Source organism: Neofelis nebulosa, chromosome 13 (genome assembly GCF_028018385.1).
Source record: "Neofelis nebulosa isolate mNeoNeb1 chromosome 13, mNeoNeb1.pri, whole genome shotgun sequence".
NCBI classification, from domain to species: domain Eukaryota; kingdom Metazoa; phylum Chordata; class Mammalia; order Carnivora; family Felidae; genus Neofelis; species Neofelis nebulosa.
The window spans coordinates 89,928,866-89,939,890 of NC_080794.1; positions in this window are offsets into that span (position 1 = coordinate 89,928,866).

Sequence of the window (11,025 nt, forward strand, 5' to 3'; positions counted from 1 at the left end):
ACACTTTTAAGCAAAAAACAAAAAAACAAAACCAAAAACACTGAAGTAACAGTTTATTGGTCTAGTTGAGGAAGGAATTATGGGAATTTATTTCCCAAAGAAATGGGGTATTTAATCAGACACTGATAAATAGGTCTGCTCGCGTCTGAGAATTTTGAAGGGCTTTATTTTCCTCTTGCTGCTGCCATGGCGAGCAGTGTTAGCTTGTTTTGTTTTCACCGTTATTTTCATTCTGTTAATTAACTCAGCTAGCCAGCATTTGTAAAAGTCGCCAGGAATCCTCTGTGCAGAAGCCCGCTCACTCACTTGAGGTGGGGCCTCACTTGGAGCTGGGCCATCTGGAATCTGCTTTTCCAGGTGGCTGTGAAAGGCCTGACTCTCCTGCTGTCTGCACTTCCCCGCCCCTGCCCCCACCCCGGGAGGGCCCCGAGCCCGAAGGACAGAGGCCGGGTTTCCAGTATCCAGTGGGGGCCCCCTCGTCTTCCTCTGGCGGGCGGGCAGGTGGGGTAGACATGGCAGGTGTTTACCAATGTGAAGAAGCTTCTAGATGGAGCATCGCTGGTGTGAACGGACAGGGGACTTGCTGGGCCCTGCCGCTGGGCAGTGTGGGGGCTGCTCTGGGGGCTGGGATGCCAGGTCTTGGTGTGTCCCTCTTCCTGAGGTGCAGACACCTGCCACCCCAACCAGGCAGTCCACAGGTGTGACTGTGGTAGACACAAACATTAATGCTGAGTGTTTAAGCACTTATGTGTGGCCAACATTGCCACGTCTTCCCCTACCTATAGTTCTCATTTAATCCCCACCAACAGCCGGTGAGGTATTTTTATTTAAAAGGTGAGAAAGTAGACCCAAAGGATTTAAGGATCTTGATCGAAACCACATAACTTATACGTCACAGACCCAGGAATGGCAAGGATTCCAGATGCTGGGCTTAACACATAATGTGCAGGACTGTGTGTGTGGAATGCATTTTGGAACATTCTGGAATGTGAGTTGAGTCTTTTCTGCGGTCAGGCACTGTGCCGATTTCATGAGCATAGGCAAGCAAGACCTAGTCACCTTGGCCTTCAAGGCCCACGGAGGGCCGGGAATATGTGTGTCAGCCAGGGTGTGGGGGCCTCCCCATGAAGGAGGGGCAGCTGCTGGACACTAACTGCCTCCTGTACTTAAACGTCGTCTGCACAAGTTCGGGCCGAAGAGGCCCTTGGCAGGGCAGGGGTTGGGTGTGCAGGCTCTGGGTTGGACCACAGGATGCGCATCCTGGCTAGCACTGTTCTTGCTGTGTGGCCTGGGGAAATTCCTTGACCTCTCTGTGCTTCTGCCTTCTCATCTGTTAAAGGAGGTGGTGACAGAGGCTTGCTTTGAGGCTGAGCAAGCACGGGCACGCGGTACTCTCAGCACAGGTCTGCAGATGGCAAGGATTCACGTCGGCTGTTAGAACTAGTTTTCATTTGCACGTGGCCTTGGGAACTCTGTTCTCCTTTTTCTTTGTAAATTAGGAGAGTAGTGTCTGTTTACCATAGAGGTTCAAACAACGTAAAAGTATTTAGTTACAAAGCAAACGAAACCTCCTTCATCCTTTGCCCTGTGCCTTTCTCGCCTCCTCTCGAGGGGAGGTACAGCTGCTGGCACGCAACGCCCAGATGTTTTCCCGTATGTATTTACAAATAAGGACACATCCACATGTTTGTTTTTCTTTAAGTGTTTGTTTTTGGGAGAGCGTAAGCAGGGGAGGGGAAGAGAGGGGGACAGAAGGTCTGAAGAGGGCTCTGCACTGACGGACTGGCGGCAGGGAGCCTGACGCACGCGGGGCTCGAACTCACAAACCGCGAGATCATGACCTGAGCAGAAGTCGGAGGCTCAACTGACAGAGCCCCCCGGGCGCCCCGGTGTTTTAATTTTTTAATTTACGTATTGAAACCAGTTAATGATCATTATATTGCCCCCTCTCTGCCCTCGCCACAGCAGCATGTCCTGGTTTGTGTCATTAGACACACGATGTCGGTGTTTACAGATTGTGTCTCTCTCCTGATTTACACCAGTTTTTTTTTTTTAATTTTTTTTTTTAACGTTTATTTATTTTTGAGACAGAGAGACAGAGCATGAACAGGGGAGGGTCAGAGAGAGGGAGACACAGGATCTGAAACAGGCTCCAGGCTCTGAGCTGTGAGCACAGAGCCCGACGCGGGGCTCGAACTCACGGACCGCGAGATCATGACCTGAGCCGAAGTTGGCTGCCCAACCGACTGAGCCACCCAGGCGCCCCTACACCAGTTTATTTTAATCCCTCCCTTACACCATGGGCGTTTAGGTGCCTGGCCTGCACCCTCCCCCCCCGTGCAGAAGGGCTGTGGCAACTGATGTCCTTGTACATTCATCTTTTTATTTTGTTTTATTTATCTAATTAATTTATTGGGTTTACATCCAAGTTAGCATCTGGTGCAATAATGATTTCAGGAGTAGATTCCAGTGATTCCTCCCCTACACACAACACCCAGTGCTCGTCACAACAAGTGTCCTCCCTGATGCCCCTTCCCCCACGTAGCCCATCCCCCCACCCACCATCCCTCTAGCAGCTCTCAGCTGTTCTCTGTATTTAATACATTCATCTCTTTTGAAGGAAGATTTGGACTCAGAAATAACAGGTGTGTGCAGCACCTGCCCAGCGGCCTTGAGAGCTGGCTGGTGACTCTGTGCTTCCCGTGTCTAGGAAATTCCAGAAGGGCAGGCTGGCCGTCTGTCAGGGATGGCCTGTGTGGGTTGCTGGGTTGTAACTCTTTACACACGGAAGGATTCTGGCAGTGAAAGTAAGAGTTGAAGTAGGTTTGTCAATGGCAAAACGAAATGGGGAGAACTAAGAACATTTTATTAAGAGAGTTAAGGATTAACTGACACATAGGAGCGCATCCAGGGAGGGATTTCTAGGGAGAAAAAGTTTTCACAGCTGTGTTTTAGGCGGCATGGGGATGTTTAGCCTGAAAAGGCGTGGGGACCACCATCAGCGACCACCTACTGGCGGGACATCAGAAGAAGGGGACCTTTTCGAGGCGACTTTGTAGGGTGGACACAGACTAACAAAGACAACATAGAAGAGGCTGATTTAGAATCAAAATGCAGAAGGGCCTTTGAATACGCAGATTTGTCTGCTGAAGGGCTGGGCTGGACTTCCAGGCCAAGGTGGGGGAAGAGATCTCCCTTCTCTGCTCCTGACACAAGTGATAACAAACTGTTAGCATTCATAAATACATGAATAAAAGAAGCCAGGTTCAAGAGGAAAACACCCAGGCCCAGGAGTGGAGGAAAGGCTGGGGTGAACAGAGGCTGAGGGGAAGGCCACGGCATGTGGGGACTAGAAGGACGAATGAGAGCAAGGCTTTTGCAGCCCCAGATGCTTATTGTAAAATCTGATTCAACCCCACAGCCTATAGGGGCAGGCCGGGGCAACTGCAGAATCAGACAAGAGGGAAAATGTCTGTGGGAAAAGTTGCAAACAAAAATTACAGATCACAGGAAGAAACTCACAGCCCTGAGAAAGTCAGGAGAACCCCCACGGGAAAATGCACACCCAGGAAGTAGAAATAACACGGTCTGAAAACGACTTTAAGATGGGAGAGTTCAGATTTCTGGAGGAGACTGAGGAGGGCATGGAATTCGTGAGATGGGGGAAGGAGGTGTTAAGCCAGATGGGTGCTGTTCCTGGGAAGCAGACTCTGAGACTTGTGCAGGGAATTTATCTAGAGGGCTCTTGGAACGTGTCTGTAAGTGCCTGAGGGCAGAGGAAAGGGAGGTGCTGAGCACAGATGCAGCCACAACAGAGGCCACGGAACAGCCCACTGGTAGCTCGAGCTCGGGTGGCCCTTGGAATTGTCTCCAGGGAAGCAGGGGACATAGGTACCTCTGGGCAGGGCAGCTGTGTTCGGCCGGGCTCGGGGCCGAGAGCTTGGTTCTGGCAGTGACTTTGGCGTGCCGCTGCTGCCGTCCCATTTTGTGGACACTTCTGTGACTTCAGGTAGGTGTCCAGGAATGCAGTGTCTTATTTGTTTGTGGATGAATACATTGCTTTTCCTGGTCCAGACAGGGTTATCGGATTTGTGCTTTCTGCAAATCTTGTTTCTCTTGTGTTAATCTAATCAAATGGCTTCCAGCTATACAACCCTTTGAAGCAGTTATCCTAACCATGAGGACATTTTTCTAGCTAAAAAGCCATGCATGGTAATGCTCATGTATATTTCATCACTGCTTTTGTTTATTTGAAATCACTCACATTAAAAAAAAATAGAAATGTGTTGCTGTGAAAAAGGCAAAAGAACCTGAAACCACCCGGAAGACTGTGTTTCACAGAGAGGATTGTTCACGTCAGGGTGCGGCCCAGCACTGCAGAGGCTGAACCGGCCCCTGGTGTCTGGCCAGCAGGAGGCAGCCCCGGGGAACAGGGCCAATACGTGGTGGGACCCTCTCTCTCCTCTCCTTGCCCCTTCTGGATTCCCCCAAACCGGCCGCATGCAATACTCTGTGATTTTGGGGTTGTCTGCCAGATGCTTGCTGGTCTGCAGAGTGGTAATAAAAACCCATCGCAGAGATACGGAAACCCTTGCCCGGAACTAGCAATTCTGGATACTCAGTGCCTGTGTCTCAGAAGGAGGTTGGTACTTCGCCCACAGGAGCGAGTGTTTGGATCCCTCTGCTTTTACAAGGCCCCCTTCTTTTCCCTGATGTGCGTGACGGTTGCTGATCACTAACATTTCCCCTGTGGGCTCAGTGGAGACAGTTTAGTGGAGACAGTTTCCCGTACTCTCTTACGTGTGTTTCTCCAGACCACATGTATGAGTCGCCCGGGGCAACCACAACAAATGACCATAGCTGGCCAGCAGCAGGAGTGCATTCTCACACGTTCTGGAGGCCAGACGTCTGGAGGTGGGGCAGGGCCGCACTCCCTCTGGAGGCTGCGGGGGTCCTTCCTGCCCCTTCCAGCTTCGGGGGGCTGCTGTGGTCTGGGGCTCCTTGACAACATCACCTTAGTCTCCGTCCTCACATGGACGTCTTCTCTGTGTCTTCCTTTCTTTTTAAAAAAAATTATTATTTATTTTGAGAGAGACAGAGTACGAGCAGGGAAGGGGCAGAGAGAGAGAGAGAGAGAGAGAGAGAGAGAGAGAGAGAGAGAGAGAGAATCCCAAGCAGGCTCCGCACAGTCAGTGCAGAACCTGACATGGGGCTTGAACCGATGAAACCATCAGATCATGACCTGAACTGAATTCGGACACTTAACTGACTGAGCCACCCAGGTGCCCCCCTTTCTGTCTTTTTAAAGGACCCTTAACGTTGGATTTAGGGACCACCCAGATAATCCAGGATGATTTCCTTACCTCACAGGTGCAAAGACCCTATTTCCAAATAAGGTCGCATTCACTGGTTCTGGGGTCTGGGGCACGGGCACGTCTTGAGGCCAGCGCACAACCCACCACATCACCCCAGATGCGTGTGAAATCAAAGACTCTGAGCGGACACATAGCGTGTGGGAGCTGTGGGGGTTTCATGTCCGAAGGGTGAAAACAAGATGGGCTTCATTAGAGGCTGGGAGGTCACTCGGGCCAAGTGTGCACTGGGCCAAGGGAGGCCAGTGGAGGTGTGTGAAGGACTTGATCAGCAGCAGGGACCCCAGATGCCCACAGAGGCTCAGTCCATGCCTGTGCCCTCCTCCCCCTTAATGGGGCAACAGTTCCCTCTCTTTTACTTGTAGTGTCTGGCCCCGGGGGGCTGAGCAGAGGGGGCTTTTCTGGGGAGACAGTGGTCTCTGCGAAGCTGCTGACCCTTGGAGGAGGCTGCCGAAGCAGTGTGGGGCCTGGCGGGGTGGGGACAGGGCGGGGGTCTGGGGTGATGGCCCTGGCCTTGGTGGACGCACAGAGCTGGCTCACTGGCCCGTGTAAATGTGTCAGTTACATGCATGATGTGAGGCCACGGTCAGTGAGTTTGCTGCATGGCGTCCCGGGGGACCCTAGGTGAGGTGGGAGGGGGGCGGTGCTCACCCCCAAACCCCTACTTTTGTGGGGCTACTCCGACTGTCCCTGCCTGCCTGGAGCTGACTCTTCTGTCCCTCGGGGCTCATTCCCCTCTCAGCCTGTGCCTCCTGTGCCGAATGTCATCTGCTACCCTGAGGACACGTCGTCGGGGCCATCCCTGTCTGTGCCGGAGCCCCTCCCCTGCTCATCTGACTGTGGTGTCTCCCTCTGCCCCACCCCTCCCTGCCCCCCCATACTTTCCCCGGGTCTCTGGCCCTTCTCTAGGGCCAAATTATGACTACCTGGGTCCAGGGCACTTTGGCCTTCATGGGCCTTCCCCCATAAAAACCTATTAAAAATTGTATTTTATGACCGTGTTGGTGTAAAGATGACCAGAATGTAGAAATTATGAACCTTGCTTACGGCGAGAGGTGGAACCCTAGGCCCCGTGCCTGCTATGCCCACGTCCTGCCTGCCAAGGCACCCATGTGGCCTGTGGCCCCAGCACCTGTGGTTTCTTCACTCAGTCACTTCTTTTCCTGGTCACACAGAGAAGCCTGGCTGGTCTCAGAGACAGGACCACTGACATTTAGCGCAGCCCCACCCGCCCCGCACCCCGAGCTGGGACCAAGCACAGCAAGAACACTGCACTTCTGAATAAACACGGTCAGAATGCCTCCTGAGCCTGGGGTGCTGGTGGGGAAGGCTCGGTCTGTTGAGCATCTGAGTCCTGATTTCGGCTCAGGACATGATCTCATGGTTGTGGGATCGAGCCCTGCGTTGGACTCTGTGCTTGCGATTCTCTCTCTCTACCTCCCTCTGTCCCTCTCCCCCACTCTCTCTTTCTCTGAAGTAATAAACAATTATTAAAAGAATGCCTCCCGACCCGAGTGGCTTGGCCACGCCATCCGGGACTCACAGCTGTCCTGGGTCTAATGATTTCATTCCTCTGGGACTTTGGCCACCACCATGGCAGTTGGGAACTCAACTGGCAGAATTAAGGACATGTACTTAAGAAGTTCAGAGCGACTATTCACTGATGGGAGTAACGCGAGCCAGTCCTGCTGGGGCTTCTGGAACAGTCAGTGGTTCTGTCTGAAAATTGGCCCCAAAGCTGAAGAAGGCTCCAGCGGGCGCCTGCTTCCCTGGATGGACTTTCTTTGGTGCTCTGAGGGGTGACATCACATGGGGTCAAGGAGTCGGATCTAGTGGGGTTTCCACAGACACAAATGTGTGGAACAGAAGGGAACGACTGTAGTCTAACCGGATGGACGTGGGGCCCCACGTTTCCCTTGGAAGCACAGTGATGGCAGCCGGATTTGCAGCTTTCCGGGCGTGGAGCTGTACCAGGTGCTCCGTGTGACCCCGCAGGGCCCCCCAGCAGTATTCCCATGAGGAGGCGGGTGCTGCTGTCACATGCTCATGCGTGGGAGGAAGCCCCGGCTCAGGCAGAGCTGCTCAGCTCGGCCCGCATCTGTGCAGAGGGGCATCCAGGGGAGGACACGTTGCCCCCAGCTCCGTGGAAGGCCTGGGCTTGTTGCCGACGGTTCCTCCTCCTGGTTTCTCTGGGGGATAGAGTCTGCCTGGTAGGCAGAGTGGGACCGCACGGAACCTGCATTTTAAAGGAGGTGAGAGCCTCGTGCCCCAACGTGTTCCAGCCGGCGCTGGCGACTGGCCACCGTGTCCCTGCAGTTGGCATAGTCACCGCCCACCCTGCCCTGTTGTGAACACGTCCCTACACCCTCCAGGCTGCCTGCCGAGGGTCTCACGTCAGCCCGCAGTGGTTACGAAGGGTCCACACGGTGCAGCCGGGGAGCACCCTTCCTCCTGAGCAGAGGTAGCTGCTGGGGCTCTGGCAGGGATCACAAGCCTGGCCTTCCAGTGTGGGCGGTACAGTGCCGAGAGCCCCGGGTCCCTGCTGCCCAGCCGGCCCTGCCGCCTCCTGGGTCCTGCTGGGCTCCTGGTCCTCTGCCTTGCGGCCCACGAGATGCGCACCGCAATGGGGGGCTGTGGATGGACAGGACACACGGAGCATCCATTAATAATGCATTCCAGGGGTCAGCTGCAAGGCCATCAATTAAAACAGAATCCTGCTAACTTCTGACACAAAATCAATGCCGTCAACACCAGCAGGGGCAGAGCAGGACGTGGGGCCTTTGATGTGCCCCTGGGGCTGGGGCCACGTGGCCTGCCCCGCTCACGGCAGTGCCGTGCAAACAGCTCTGGTGCTCCAGGGGTCCATCCTGTGTCCTCTGTCAGCCTGGCCTGGGCTGCTGGGCGTGGGTGCAGGTGCAGAGACACCCCCAGAAGCCTTGTTCCCTGACATGTTGCAGCCTGTTGGTGCTAAATGTTGGTTCCACGTTCACACCAAGATCTCATCATTTGTTTAGTACATTTAATCACGTCAAAGTTGATTTCCTGTTGGGGGCTGTCACTTGACCCCTGTAGAGTGTCAACCGGGACAGCTTTTCTGGGGCGCCTTTTACCCACAGGCTCCCAGAAGCACATACACACCCCTGACCTGGGAATTTCCCAGCTGGGAATGTGTTATGCATGTGTCTGAGACTCGGCCGTAAGGGGCCACAGTCCAGGGAGTCTGGAAGCAGCAGCAAGTGTTTTCCATATGCATTAGTTCAGGTGAAATGCAGTCGAACCATACAATAGCATATCATAGGCTCATAACAATACATCCTTCAGAAAGAAGAGGTAATCATACGGGAGAAGCTTGAAATGAGTCAAGTTTTAAAAGGCACGAAAAGAGCAGACGCAGTAATTCTTATTTTTGTTAAAGATGAGAAACAAATACACCTGAGTGTGTGTACAGGCATACGTATGTACGTGGACGTGTGTGTGTGTGTCTGGAGGGAGTGAAAATTCTCCTCTACCCTTTGAGTCTGTGCCGAGCTCGAGATTTCACTGGCATAAGGCAGACTCGCGGGAGAAACATTTATTGAATTGTCACATGTGCGTGGGAGGCTTCACAGGAGAATGGACCCCCAGAGTGACCAGAGCAGGAAGCCTTCCTGCCTTTTAGACAAAGAAGCAGTGAGCATGTGACGGGTCGGCAGGACAGAGGGGCCGTGCTGGGCTGGCGAGGGCCAAGGACGTGGCCAGGAGGGAAGGGTTAGTTTGGCAAGGTGCGTTTGTACATTTGTACAGGTTTCTCACCCCCCGGTTCCCGGCTCTCGTGGCAAGAATGGCTTCGTTCCTGCTGCAGGGGGGCCCCTTCCACGTGGGAGTTTTGTCTCCTGCTTTTGGGGAGCAGTGGGAGGGGCAGAGTGTCCTTGCCCCTGCTGTTTCTTGAGTGCCTCCAATTCAAAACCAGCGATATGCCAGAGTGGCATTTTTGGGGGTGACGTGTTCTGGTTTCCTTCAGTCTGGACGTATAGATTACACGCCAGAACGTGTGGGAGCAGCCGTTTCTCAGTGGTGAGGTTACCAATAACTTCCATTTTCTTATCTGCTTTATGATTTTCTGTAATAAAAATACAGGTTTTAAAACTTGTAGTGCAAAATTAGCCCCAGTAGGTGTTGTTTTCTGGAACGCATCTTGTTTTGGAGAGCTGTGGTGCTCCAGGTCCTGGGAACCACAGTTAGGGTGCTGTCGCTCTGGAGATGCTTTATGCTGGTGGCAGGGAGGTGGTCAGAGATGCCCAGCTCCCCGAGTGACCGTCCCGCTTCAGCCCCTTGCTGGTGGCTGTTTTGAGCCGCTCAAGTTGGGACTGACAGGTGGTGCCTGGCATTGAGCATTCCTGTGGCTGTTGTCCAGCACCCTCCCGGGGGTGCTTCTGCAGTTCCCCGGGACCCCCATTGCCAAGATGTCCCCTCAGTTGCCCACCGGTGCTTCTCTCTGGTCTGCGTGCTTTCTGGCGTTACCTGCTCTTCCTCCTCCCCCTTCCCTGTCTCCCTGCCTGTGGCCTCATTTCCTTCCTTCCTTCCTTCCTTCCTTCCTTCCTTCCTTCCTTCCTTCCTTCCTTTTATCCTTCCCTTCTTCCCTTCCTTCCTTTTATCCTTTCCTTTCCTCCTTCCTCCCTCCTTCCCTTCCTTCCTTCCTTCCTTCCTTCCTTCCTTCCTTCCTTCCTTCCTTCCTTCCTTCCTTTTATCCTTCCCTTCCTTCCCTTCTTCTGTTCCTTCCTTTTATCCTTTCCTTTCTTTCTTTCCTTCCTTCCTTCCTTCCTTCCTTCCTTCCTTCCTTCCTTCCTTCCTTCCTTCCTTCCTACATTTATTCAGTTTTGAGAGACAGAGCATGAGCAGACTCCAGGCTCTGAGCTGTCAGCACAGAGCCCGACACAGGGCTCAAACTGATGAACCATGAGATCATGACCTGAGTTGAAGTCAGATGCCCGACAGAGCCACCCAGGCGCCCCTTCTTTCTTTTAAAAACATTTTTTGGGGCACCTGGGTGGCTCAAGCGAATGAGTGTCTGACTCTTGATTTTGGCTCAGGTCATGATCTCATGGTTCATGGGCTTGAGCCCCGCGTTGGGCTCTGCGCTGACAGCGTGGAGCCTGCTTGGGATCCTCTCTATCTCCCTTTCTCTCTGCCCCTCCCCTGCTCTCTCTCTCAAAAACAAATATATAAACATTAAAAAAATTTTGGTAAAACATATATACCATATAATTTAGCCCCTAGGAAAAGTAGCTGTTTTCAAGTCTCTGTTTGGTGGCACAAAGCACATTGACACTGTTGTGTGGCCATCACACTGTCTGCAGCCACCACTGTCTCATTTTCCCCACTAAACACTCACCCTTCCGACCCCGCCCCCCGCACCCACCCACCTGCTTTCTGTCTGTATGATTTTGACGACTCCAGGGGCTCATGAGTGAAGTCATGAAATATTTGTCCTTATTTCGATGAACGTGATGTCTGTAAGGTTCATCCATTTGGCATTAGATGCCAGAGTTTCCTTCCTGTTTAAGGCTGAACAATATTCCATTGTGTGGAAGGACCATGGTTGTTTTTTTTTCTTTAATGTTTATTTATTTTGAGAGAGAGAGGGAGAGTGGGTGAGGGGAAGAGAGGCAGGGAG